This window comes from Palaemon carinicauda, chromosome 9 (assembly GCF_036898095.1).
Source record: "Palaemon carinicauda isolate YSFRI2023 chromosome 9, ASM3689809v2, whole genome shotgun sequence".
NCBI lineage: Eukaryota > Metazoa > Arthropoda > Malacostraca > Decapoda > Palaemonidae > Palaemon > Palaemon carinicauda.
This window is the reverse complement of record NC_090733.1, coordinates 117,687,654-117,701,319: the sequence shown is the minus strand read 5'-3', so window position 1 is coordinate 117,701,319 and position 13,666 is coordinate 117,687,654. Positions and strand designations below refer to the sequence as shown.

Sequence of the window (13,666 nt, the reverse complement as noted above, 5' to 3'; positions counted from 1 at the left end):
GTAGAGGACCAGGTTAAGGGGTGTTTTTACCAGGCTCGGCTACAGGTGTTCCCCTTCATCTCAGGGTCTGTATTTGGACAGATGCGTACTTACAGAGGTAGCTGTAGATACCCGTTGAGGTCATGTCAGCAGCAGAACACAAAAGCCATATTTTCGTGGGGTGTTTTTGTTGTGAAATTTTGATATGTTGCTTAAGAGTCACCTCAGCTGTTGTCTTAAGCCGTGTAGATGGCTGGTGAAATTTCAATATTTCCAGGTTGATACGCATTTGAACTTATTATTTGCCTTTTAATATATATCTAGCAAATAAATAATATTATAATAAAATCTTTAATATATTTTGAGATATCTAATAACACATTCTTTAAATAATCTTATCAATTCAATGAAAACGTTAATACACAATATCCGTTTTGTGAGCTGTATATAAAATACTGTGTATTTATTTATTTCAGAATTTAATTAGTCTTATCGTAAAAATGCATAGAGTAAATGTTGCTTATTATTCTTTGCTTTAATTCTATATGATTCTATAATAGTTGTATTTCTCATATAAACACATTGATCAAAAACTCTATTTTCTAAGCGTAGATAAACGATCAAATACGTTAGTTTTCCAACGTCTGAATTTGTCATTTGAGCGACTTTTAAGTAGGAAATTTTGATCTAGTGAAAGCAACAAACATTAGAAATCTTTAATTGAAATGGTCAATTTATTGACATTATAATGTGCTTTGAGGACATACCAATGTGTGCTTAATCCGTTGTGTTTAATCTGGCACTGATTTTCGCATTTGTTTACTAGAAAATGGGACTTTTGTATGATGATTTTAATAATTAATCCTCAGCACTATAGTAATGAATTCGAAAAGGGGCAGATACATTGCTTAAAAAAATCTAAACCCAAACTTCATAAGAGGAAATATAGAACAAATGCTTTTCAACAAATATGTTTGTGTGTAAAGAAACAAAATCCATCAGAAATAACGAAAATTAAAATGTTACAAGCAATTTTGCAATTGATAATACTTTAATCACGAATTCACTTTTAAAAAGATAAATAACTGGCTTGTGTTTCATTATCATGAGAATGTAGTTTAGCTGAATTTAGTTCGTGATCCGCTTATTGTTTTAAAATCCAAATGGAACTAATGAAGATGGATGGCGGTTGTGTGTCAACATGATCCCCAACCAACTTCTCTCATTTTGTGATGAATTGGTTACAATGCAAGGAAATCTCATATAAATTTTGAAAGCGGGTTTAAGATTGTTTTTCTTTTCGGTAATATTGCATAATAAAAAAAAATATACAATCGATAGATTTCGATTTAATTTTGTGTAAGTGAAGTGAAGGGAGAGTTCGTGAAATTTTGAGAAAGATGCAAATCAAAATAATTTTGTTCTTTTGACACTGAAAAATATGGCAATTTCTCTTTTCTATAACTCATAGAAAAAAAATGAAATTATTGATAACAAGTATCATGAAATACAGTACTATCGAACGTAAGATATCCTGTGTATTCATTGTTTCAAAGCCATAAGGCTTATTATTATTATTATTATTATTATTATTATTATTATTATTATTATTATTAGCTAAGCTACAACCCTAGTTGGAAAAGCAAGATGCTATAAGCCCAAGGGCTCCAACAGAGAAAAACAGCAAAGTGAGGAAAGGAAATAAACGATATAAGAAGTAATGAAAATCAAAATAAAATACTTTAAGAACATTAACAAAAATACAACATATTCAATTTATAAACTATAAAAGGACTTATGCAAGCCTGTTCAACATAAACACATTTGCTGCGAGTTTGGACATTTGAAGCATACGTTTAGATGACCCTGTGTTTTTCAGTTGTTCTTTTTTTTTATAGAATATACATTAGTAACATTAAGATGGTATATTCATGTTACTTTTCATTATATTCAATGCAGTGAAAACCAGCCGATATGGGAGGGCACCTGGTTTCTCTGTCTCGGTCTTTCTTTCCCTCTCTCTGTCTATATATATATATATATATATATATATATATATATATATATATATATATATATATATATATATATATATATATATATTGGTGTATTTCCGAGATTATCTTAGTTTCTGTTCCGCACCATTGCAGAGACAAAATTCAAGTTGTGTTTTCTGATGCTAAACGCATCATGTAAGCAGGGTCCTTCCCACGAGTATGTGCCGGACATTGCCTCTGTATAATGAATCAAGAGAAGGGAAGGTTTCTTGCTAAGCAAGTGCAATATGTGATCGTCTGTATGGCGAAGGAATGGAGTTGGTGGGCTGTGGACATGGAGGCCCAATGACGGTGAGAAACAGTAACCTAAGAGAATGAATGAAGAAGGAGGCAAACGCCTAGGTAGATGTGGCGGGATCAAATACGAAAGAAAAATCGACAGAGTCTATGACAAAAGGAAAAAGTGATACGGAGACTAGTTGGTCTATGCTGATACCACAGCTCAATGACATGGTAGCAGTGAAAACCATGTAGGCTACAAGAACTGAAAGATGAAGCTTTCAGGAGAAACATAACGCCCAAGCAAAGGTGTTATTTTTGTGGTCTCGTACCCTTAAGGTCCAGCATGTGTAATAATAGATACTGGACAGAATTGCCCATCAGGTAATGTTGAGTGTCATAATTGTGGGAAAATTGGTCAGTTTGCCAGTTCCTACAAAGGTTGTGTCAACAGAGAAAATGTCAAATTGAAGTGTGTGTCTGGCAAAGGGTGTCTGTTACAATTATATGACCTGTCAGAGCTAGTATCAAACAATGTGTGAGATGGGTGTAAAACCGTGTAACCTACTATACATGAGGTGGTAGAAAAGTTAGGAAGGGATGCTTCACACTGGAGTTGCATTATGTGTTATGTAGAAGTAGGGATAATTGTATGCATTGTAAATACTAGGATAAAAGTGTGTATTTGCTAGATCATAGCAGCCCAAATGGGCTTTGATGTAACCAAGTTAAGTGAGTCGAAAGTGCGATTGCAGCACACAGCAGAGATTGATGAAGGTACTAGGAGTTGCCAAGACATAATCCAGTCACCAGACGAGACTATATACTTTGCTGAAGGCAGACAGAAATTGTTCTTATCATTTAGTACTTGTGAAGTATTAAGGCTGGTTAATCCTAATTTCCCTAACAATGTGGTTAATAGTGTTTATCAGACTGAATGTTCCAAACGAGTAGTGGAGAGTAGATCACCTCAGAAAATTCAATATATACCACTAAAGTTAGTAAAAATAATGTGTCATTGTTTGAGCAATGCTTGTTAGAACGCTTTTCTGACATTACCTTTGACGCATACAAGAGAGCTTTCTCAATAGTAAATGGAAACCTCATCATATACATTTGTTGCCCGATGCTATACTACCTGCTAGTCACACAACCATTGCTGTCCCCATACATCGGTAAGACGAGGTTAAAAGACACTTTGATGAAGATGATTTACCAGGTATTCTGCAACCGTTACCTACAGAAGAGGTGGTAGATTGGTATTGGTGGTTGGTAAGAAGGATGGCATTCCCAGGAGGACAGTATACCCCAGAAATTGAATGCATCGTGTAAGAGAGAAACCCATCATACTTTTGCCCTATCCAATGAAGTATCAAATGTAGGCTACGTGCTCATACGACGACAGTGGATGTCTACTGGGGATTCCTTCAGGTTATATTGGGTAGGAACTGAAAGCTCACAATTTTTATAACATCTTGAGGGTGATAACAATACTGTCGAACCCATATGGGGCAATGCGCTGTCCCATATGTCTATACTAAACGGTTTAATAATGTCATTGCAGATATATTAAGGGGATTTAAATTTGTAGAAGACATACCATACTACGGCACGATTCTAATGTTGAAGAGGCTTTTTTGACACATTTATTATTTACTTTTAGATTACGAACGGAAATGAGTAACATTAAATCCTAATAAGTTAAAATTTTGTTAAAGAAATATTGATTTTCTTGGCTATAATCTTGGTTAGAATAGTTATGTGTCATCCGAGGATAAAGTTGCTGCTATGTAAAAAAAAAAAAAAAAAGATAAATCATATGCCTGAGCACCTAAGTGTATAGTATATTCGCTTGTGGTTTGGACTGGTAAATCAGTGTCTTGTAGCTACAGCACCTATCATGGTACCTTTTATAGTAAAAAGATTTACCGAGAGGATGAATTGAGGGCAAAGATTGCTCCCAAATCAGACCAATATTTTTCTAGTCTTGGATAGTACCACAGCTTCTGCATTATAGCCTTCTACTGTCTTGGGTTAGAGTTCTCATGCTTAAGGGTAGACTAAATCAAATATTTCTCGTAATCTGACCATCCATATGTTTTTTCCAAACTGTGTGATGGGAAGACTAGATAGATAAAAAAAAAAGATCAAGGATGCCTTGTGGCTTATCGAGAAATTGCTCTTTCCTTGTCTTTATCTCTTTATTCCTTTTTATCTTCACTTTCAAAAACTCTGAAGTCCCCCGTAAGTAATTATTGCTATCATCTTGTTAGTTCTCTTTTGTGGTTTATTCTTTATTTCTTTTACTTTTTCGTTCTGAACTGCTTTCCAACTAGGGTTGTAGCTTGACTTGTAATAATAAAGTTAATAACATCATCTTAAAGACAAACTTAAAGACAAATACAATTGAAGTTTATTATAGGTTAAGAGTTTATAATATTTTGCTCAATTATGCATGATTGCATGATTATTGTTTTCCTTTTACAGAATAATCGTCATTTACTGAAATCAAGATTATGATACCTTGCGCACGTAGGCAGTATGACTTCCAGGTAAAAGGTAATATTTATTGTTACTGATAAGGTTAAAATTAGCTTCATAATCCATTTTATATCCGTTGACTGCATTATGAAAGGAAAGTTACCACTATTATGCACTCTGTACAATTTCTAAGTATCAACTTCTTTCTCTTATACATACATACATATACCAAGGCATTTCCCCCAATTTTGGGGGGTAGCCGACACCAACAAAGAAACAAAACAAAAAGGGGACCTCTACTCTCTATGTTCCTTCAGCCTAATCAGGGACTCAACCGAGTTCAGCTGGTACTGCTAGGGTGCCACAGCCCAACCTCCCACATTTCCACCACAGATGAAGCTTCATAATGCTGACTCCCCTACTGCTGCTACCTCCGCGGTCATCTAAGGCACCGGAGGAAGCAGCAGGGCCTACTGGAACTGCGTCACAATCGCTCGCCATTCATTCCTATTTCTAGCACGCTCTCTTGCCTCTCTCACATCTATCCTCCTATCACCCAGAGCTTTCTTCACACCATCCATCCACCCAAACCTTGGCCTTCCTCTTGTACTTCTCCCATCAACTCTTGCATTCATTACCTTCTTTAGCAGACAACCATTTTCCATTCTCTCAACATGGCCAAACCACCTCAACACATTCGTATCCACTCTAGCCGCTAACTCATTTCTTACACCCGTTCTCTCCCTCACCACTTCGTTCCTAACCCTATCTACTCGAGATACACCAGCCATACTCCTTAGACACTTCATCTCAAACACATTCAATTTCTGTCTCTCCATCACTTTCATTCCCCACGACTCCGATCCATACATCACAGTTGGTACAATCACTTTCTCATATAGAACTCTCTTTACATTCATGCCCAACCCTCTATTTTTTACTACTCCCTTAACTGCCCCCAACACTTTGCAACCTTCATTCACTCTCTGACGTACATCTGCTTCCACTCCACCATTTGCTGCAACAATAGACCCCAAGTACTTAAACTGATCCACCTCCTCAAGTAACTCTCCATTCAACATGACATTCAACCTTGCACCACCTTCCCTTCTCGTACATCTCATAACCTTACTCTTACCCACATTAACTCTCAACTTCCTTCTCTCACACACCCTTCCAAATTCTGTCACTAGTCGGTCAAGCTTCTCTTCTGTGTCTGCTACCAGTACAGTATCATCCGCAAACAACAACTGATTTACCTCCCATTCATGGTCATTCTCGCCTACCAGTTTTAATCCTCGTCCAAGCACTCGAGCATTCACCTCTCTCACCACTCCATCAACATACAAGTTAAACAACCACGGCGACATCACACATCCCTGTCTCAGCCCCACTCTCACCGGAAACCAATCACTCACTTCATTTCCTATTCTAACACATGCTTTACTACCTTTGTATAAACTTTTCACTGCTTGCAACAACCTTCCACCAACTCCATATAATCTCATCACATTCCACATTGCTTCCCTATCAACTCTATCATATGCTTTCTCCAGATCCATAAACGCAACATACACCTCCTTACCTTTTGCTAAATATTTCTCGCATATCTGCCTAACTGTAAAAATCTGATTCATACAACCCCTACCTCTTCTAAAACCACCCTGTACTTCCAAGATTGCATTCTCTGTTTTATCCTTAATCCTATTAATCAATACTCTACCATACACTTTTCCAACTACACTCAACAAACTAATACCTCTTGAATTACAACACTCATGCACATCTCCCTTACCCTTATATAGTGGTACAATACATGCACAAACCCAATCTACTGGTACCATTGACAACACAAAACACATATTAAACAATCTCACCAACCATTCAAGTACAGTCACACCCCCTTCCTTCAACATCTCAGCTTTCACACCGTCCATACCAGATGCTTTTCCTACTCTCGTTTCATCTAGTGCTCTCCTCACTTCATCTATTGTTATCTCTCTCTCATTCTCATCTCCCATCACTGGCACCTCAACACCTGGAACAGCAATTATATCTGCCTCCCTATTATCCTCAACATTCAGCAAACTTTCAAAATATTCCGCCCACCTTTTCCTTGCCTCCTCTCCTTTTAACAACCTTCCATTTCCATCTTTCACTGTCTCTTCAATTCTTGCGCCAGCCTTCCTTACTCTCTTCACTTCTTTCCAAAACTTCTTCTTATTCTCTTCATATGACTGACCCAATCCCTGACCCCACCTCAGGTCAGCTGCCCTCTTTGCCTCACGTACCTTGCGCTTTACTTCCACCTTTTTCTCTCTATATTTTTCATACTTCTCTATACTATTACTCTGCAGCCATTCTTCAAAAGCCCTCTTTTTCTCTTCCACTTTCACCTTCACTCCTTCATTCCACCATTCACTGCCCTTCCTCATGCTGCCTCCAACAACCTTCTTGCCACATACATCACTTGCAATCCCAACAAAATTTTCTTTTACTAACTTCCACTCCTCCTCTACATTACCAGTTTCTCTTACTCTCACCTCATCATATGCCATTTTCAACCTTTCCTGATATTTACTTTTTACCCCCGGTTTTATTAGCTCTTCAATCCTCACTACCTCCCTTTTACATCCACCTACTCTATTCCCCCACTCTTTTGCTACAACTAATTTTCCTTCCACCAAAAAATGATCAGACATACCGTTAGCCATACCCCTAAACACGTGCACGTCTTTCAATCTTCCAAACATTCTTTCTCTTATACGTGACAGAAAATATGTAGAAACTACTGTAGGCCTACACAGGTATCGTCATAAAACTTTTTTCTTCTTCTGATATAACCTGTCTTTATATCGAATAACAAGAGAATTATTGCAATACTTATTTTCTTTATCATAATTCCATTGAATATTCTCTTGTTGAATATCTCAGGTAGTAGGCTGGCCAGGGCACCAGCTACCCGTTGAGATACTACCGCTAGAGAGTTATGAGACCCCTCGACTGGCCAGACAGTACTACATTTGATTCTTCTCTCTGATTACGTTTCATTTTCCCTTTGCCTACGCATACGCCAAATAGTCTGGCCTATTCTTTACAGATTCTCCTCTGTCCTCATACACCTGACAACACTGAGATTACCAAACAATTCTTCTCTCAAGGGGTTATCTACTGCACTGTAATTGTTCAGTGGCCACTAAGAACTTGGTCTGTGTAGAAGAGACTCTAGCTATGGTAAGCAGCTCTTCTAGGAGAAGGACACTCCAAAATTAAACAATTATTCTCTAATCTTGGGTAGTGCCATAGCCCCTGTACCATGGCCTTCCACTGTTTTGGGTTAGAGTTCTCTTGCTTGAGGGTACACTCGGACACACTATTCTATCTTATTTCTCTTCCTCTTGTTTTGTTAAAGTTTCTATAGTTTGTATAGGAAAGATTTATCTTAATGTTGTTACTTTTCTTAAAATATTCTATTTTTCCTTGTTTCCGTTCCTCACAGAGCTATTTTCCTTGTTGGAGCCCCTGGGCTTATAGCATCTTGCTTTTCCAATTAGAGTTGTAGCCTAGCAAGTAATAATAATAATAATAATCCAGTTTTTATATTATTTTATTATGCTTTGCTCTTGCAATATTCTCATTGACCCTGGGACTGTCTCAAACAACCTGAATAATGCTGTTGATCGCGTTGCTTTTGTCATATTAATAACCGCAATCGTATTAGTACGAGCTTCTCGGGCAACAAGCCTTACAAGTGTTCGGTTTCTTGTAACATGATATATTTATGGATGTAATCAAGTCATCATAACCTTTAGTGAATATCCCACTAATTATTGATTCGTTTTTCTTATAGGTGGTTCATTCTTCATGCACACACACACACACACACACACACACACACACACACACACACACACACCCGATTTCAATCTGTGGACTTACAAACTTTTACATATAGGCCTATTGTATCTCAAAGAGCCGGTGGTAATAACATTTTCTAGCCCAGAACCAAGAAAAACAAGAGAAAGATAGGCCTCAGCCAATGAGAATGCGTTTACTCACTCGATTTCAAGTAAACCCACCAGCTGTTAGTGACAATGAGTAAAATTCAGCTGAGATCCAGTGCTAAACAAGGCATAGTATTATATCGGGAGTATTACCTTATACGCCTGGCGATGAGAGCTGATAGGCTCATAAACATAACGTTTCTATCGCTATAAAGACACCGAAACGAGGAAAAGTTTATTTTGGAATGGATCTTATCTACACTAAGCTGCATTTGGAACACTTATGATTGTTCCAGTTCAATTTCCCGTAGGCTGACTTGAGGATGTATATCCTTAAAAAAAACTTTAAAATGAAATTGTACTTTCCTTGTAAAGATGAATTATTACATGTGTTCGTAGATTGTTTACAATTTTAAATGTTCCAAAATGCAGCTTAGACTAAGTAGGGTTAACTAATGGAAAGGATACTGCGTAAAAAAAAATTTTCTTTCCAAATCATTCAACACAGAGTTGCCAGGTATGACCTCTGCAACCAACAGTGAGACAACATTTAATGAACTTGTAAATAATTGTAAATAGAAAGGATTTTAGTATACTTGCCAAGTCTCAGAATGAACAAGGACTTACATTATTAAAAATCTATTCTCAATAGATTAAAAAAAAAAAAAAACTTTAAATTCACATAAAAGTTTCCTTTGTCAATAATTACATTAATTTCCTGTTTTAATGGATTATTTATTTTCTTACACTTGATATTTTTTTTTGCTTCTATTTCATGGTATGCATTTGATTCTTAATATATTTAATGTTTTCACTTCATCATTTAATAAAGATGGATATGTATAAGCTTTTATTGTATATCTATGTGATTTTATATGTTCGTGTCTTTGGACTGTTTTCAGCTCTGATAGTGATAATGATAACAGACATGTGTTCAAACGTAAACAATGAGTGATAAGAAATATGCTATGATATATATATATATATATATATATATATATATATATATATATATATATATATATATATATATATATATATATAATCATCTCCTCCTTTGCCTATTGACGCAAAGGGCCTCAGTTAGATTTCGCCAGTAGTCTCTATCTTGAGCTTTTAATTCAATACTCCTCCATTCATCTTCTCCTACTTTGCACTTCATAGTCCTCAGCCATGTAGGCCTGTATATATATATATATATATATATATATATATATATATATATATATATATATATATATATATATATATATATATATATATATATATATATATATATATATATATATATATATATTACTCCACAGGAAAGTGAAAGACTTGGTACCAAGCGCTTAGGTGTATTACGTATACTTTCATGTTTCCGGTAGATTTGAGCAATATTTGGTTAGGTAAATTCTTGGATAGAAGACTAATAAGGAAGTTGTAAGTAAGTCCAGAAGACTCATCCCAAACATACTGTACTCATTGAACAGCGGAAGGGTAACGACCCCTGGCGGTGCGGTCAGTTGAACGCAGTCATACAGTCAAGATCTCTGTTGTCACTAAGGCTTTTAGGCCTACACATGAGTCATGGGTGAAAATAATCTTAATTCGATGATAAATTCCCATATAGGCCTAATTCTTCGTTGGTTACCGACACCACCCCGTCATTCTGCTCCTCTCAGTGGCCGATAGATGTAACTTTCAGGAATATATTTTTTATGATAAATTCCCCTATAGGCCTAAATCCAAGTTTGTTACCGTCACCACCTCTTTCTCCTCCTCTCAGTAACGATACATGTAACATCTAGGATTGTACGGTACCATACAAGTTACATTTCATTGCACTATTAGTTCATATTATACCAATTTGAACATGTTGTGCATATATTTATTGGTTCGTTCATCTTTTTACTTTTAAAGGTTTAAAGGTCACTCAATAATGGAAGAGGAAAGGGACAGTGACAATGTCCTAGAGACTGACCATATTACGTATGATCAGCGCAAAACGCCCCTCTGCACCCAGACTAGGACCAAGGAGGGCCAGGCAATGGCTGCTGATGACTCAAAAGGTTGATAGATAGGCTTTCCCAAACGCCCCATTCTTAACTCACATGGATGGTGAGGTTGCAAACACTTTAAGAAACTATCGAGCTTAAGTGGGTCTCGAACCCCAGTTCAGCAGATCGCGAGACATGGACGTCCTCAATAGGCTACTGTTACCTTTTTAACACGTGTGGATGATTTGGGCTATAGATGCTTACGTGCGAAATTAGTAGTCTATCTTTCTTGACATAGGCCTATAGCCTACACTAATAATAATAATTTAAATTTTATAGCAATTATCTACTATCTATTCTTCCTTTTGATTCTTTATAGCTCTCCTTATTTTTTTATTTATTCTAGTCCCTTACAGTTCTTATTTTGATGAACACATCTCAACACTGTGCTCTTGGTTAAGTGACATAACTCTCAACTATAGAATAGCAGGTAGTAGGTAGGCCAGGGCATCAGCCACCCGTTGAAATGCTACCGCTAGAGAGTAATGGGGTCTTTTGATAGGCCAGACAGTACTACATTGGATAGTTCTCTCTGGTTACGGTTCACTTTCCCTTTACCTACACATACACCCAATAGTCTGGCATATTCTTTACAGATTCTCCTCTGTCCTCATACACCTGACAACACTGAGATGACCAAACATTTCTTCTTCATCCAAAGGGGTTAACTACTGCACTGTAATTGTTCAGTGGCTACTTTCTTCTTGGTAAGGATAGACGAGACTCTTTAGCTATGGTAAGCAGCTCTTCTAGGAGAAGGACACTAAAAAATCAATCCTTTGTTTTCTAGTCTTGGGTAGTGCCATAGCCTCTGTACCATGGTCTTCCACCATCTTAGGTTAGAGTTTTCTTCCTTGAGGGTACACTCGGGCACACTATTCTATCTAATTTCTCTACCTCTGTTTTTGTTTAAAGTTTTTATAGTTTATATAGGAGTCTTTTTTAATGTTATTCTTAAAATATTTATTTTTTCCTTGTTTCCTTTCCTCACTGGGCTATTTTCTCTGTTGGAGCCCCTGGGCTTATAGCATTCTGCTTTTCCAACTAGGGTTGTAGCTTAGCAATTAATAATAATAATAATAATAATAATAATAATAGTATTTGTTTCATAGCTTGTTAAGTGGTAATAGTATCTCACTAATGGTTCTGTTAATCTTCTTCGCAGTTTTTCTCTTAAAGAACCTTACGCAGTATCTTTGACTTGTCTAAATATATTATATAAACATTTAAGGCCGTAGATAAAAAAAAAATGTAAAGAAATTATAAACTGCCATCGTTATAGGATAAGGGAAAATATACAGATATAGGAGATGGATTGAACTCGTCGTAGAGCCATTGATATATATATATATATATATATATATATATATATATATATATATATATATATATATATATATATATATATATATATGTATGTGTGTATGTGTATGTGTGCGTATAAGCATGCGTATGTCTGCTTCTACATTAGTACACAGCTTCTCTGATGCAAATTCATTAAAGGATTCCTGCATGACAAACGTTGACAGCATTGATGCTGCTACCTTTAATGAATATATATATATATATATATATATATATATATATATATATATATATATATATATACTATATATATATATATTTGTATATATATATATATATATATATATATATATATATATATATATATATATACTGTGTATATACTGTATATACTATATATATATATATATATATATATATATATATATATATATATATATATATATATATATATATATATATATGCATATATGTACATATATATGTATACATATATATATATATATATATATATATATATATATGCATATATATATACATATATATATATACATATATATGTATATATATATATATATATATATATATATATATATATATATATATATATATATATATATATTTGTAAATGAGATATGACGCTTTGAATTAAAAAGTGACATCGACGGTCTCAAGGAACATACAACTCGCCACTCTCACCAAGTCTTCAGTTTAGTATTTGCATTGCAAAAAAAAAAAAAAAAAAAAAAAAAAAAAAAAAAAAAAAAAAAAAAAAAAAAAACTGTTAAAAATCGATAAAAATCTCATTTCTTCAACTGACAACATACTCTTTTTATCCTCTTTTTCCAACCCTCTATAACCCGATCACTTCCTGCTGAACCTATGACCCCAGCCCAAGAATTTAATTGACTCCTTATCTACCTTAGTCCATTTTCATCCATTATCTTTTTATATGCCCTTTTTACTTGCTTCTTCTTTCCCAAACTCAATTGTCTTAATTACATTAATAGTTAATTTTCCTCTCTTTCTCCCAATCTTAAACTTTCTGACTCGAATTTTGTTTCAACCAATAACAACAACAACAAATGGAGCCGTTTTTAGTCCACCGCAGGACAAAAACTTCAGACATATCCTTATTCACAAGGTCTATAGATATTCTATAGACCTTGCTTATTCATGTCTAGGGTTTGGCCAGTTTTCATTACCACGCTGGCTACTGCAGAATGGTGATGGTGTGAGACTTTTGTCTGATGGTTCATAGCAAACCAACCCAGTAAGGGTGGTTCTGGCTAGAACAGCTGGATCGTGACAGCTTTGCTGATCATGGCAATACGCAAACCTTTTCACCACGTTAAAGTATCCCCATTTACACTATACTGTATTACTATTATTATTATTATTATTATTATTATCATTATTGGGTAAGCTACAACCTAAGTTGGAAAAGCAGGATGCTATAAGCAAAAGGGCTCCAACAAGGAAAAATAGCCCATTGAGATAAGGAAATAAGGAAATAAATAAACTACAAGAGAAGTAATGAATAATTAGAATAAGATATATCAAGAATGACAAAGGTATA

At 35.3% G+C, this 13,666-nt stretch overlaps 1 protein-coding gene across 4 annotated transcripts in view; it reads right to left on the bottom strand.

Annotated features, from left to right (window-relative positions):
- Positions 1-227, bottom strand: part of LOC137647089 (roquin-1-like) — a 91,158-nt gene extending 90,931 nt beyond the window's left edge. For 3 of the 4 annotated variants that reach the window (XM_068380307.1, XM_068380311.1, XM_068380310.1), the window contains exon 1: positions 94-227. The gene's annotated coding sequence lies outside the window, so the exon portion shown is untranslated. Of the gene's footprint in view, positions 1-89 lie in introns of all 4 variants that reach the window. The other variant, XM_068380309.1, reaches the window with a different exon arrangement.
- Positions 228-13,666: the final 13,439 nt, after the last annotated feature.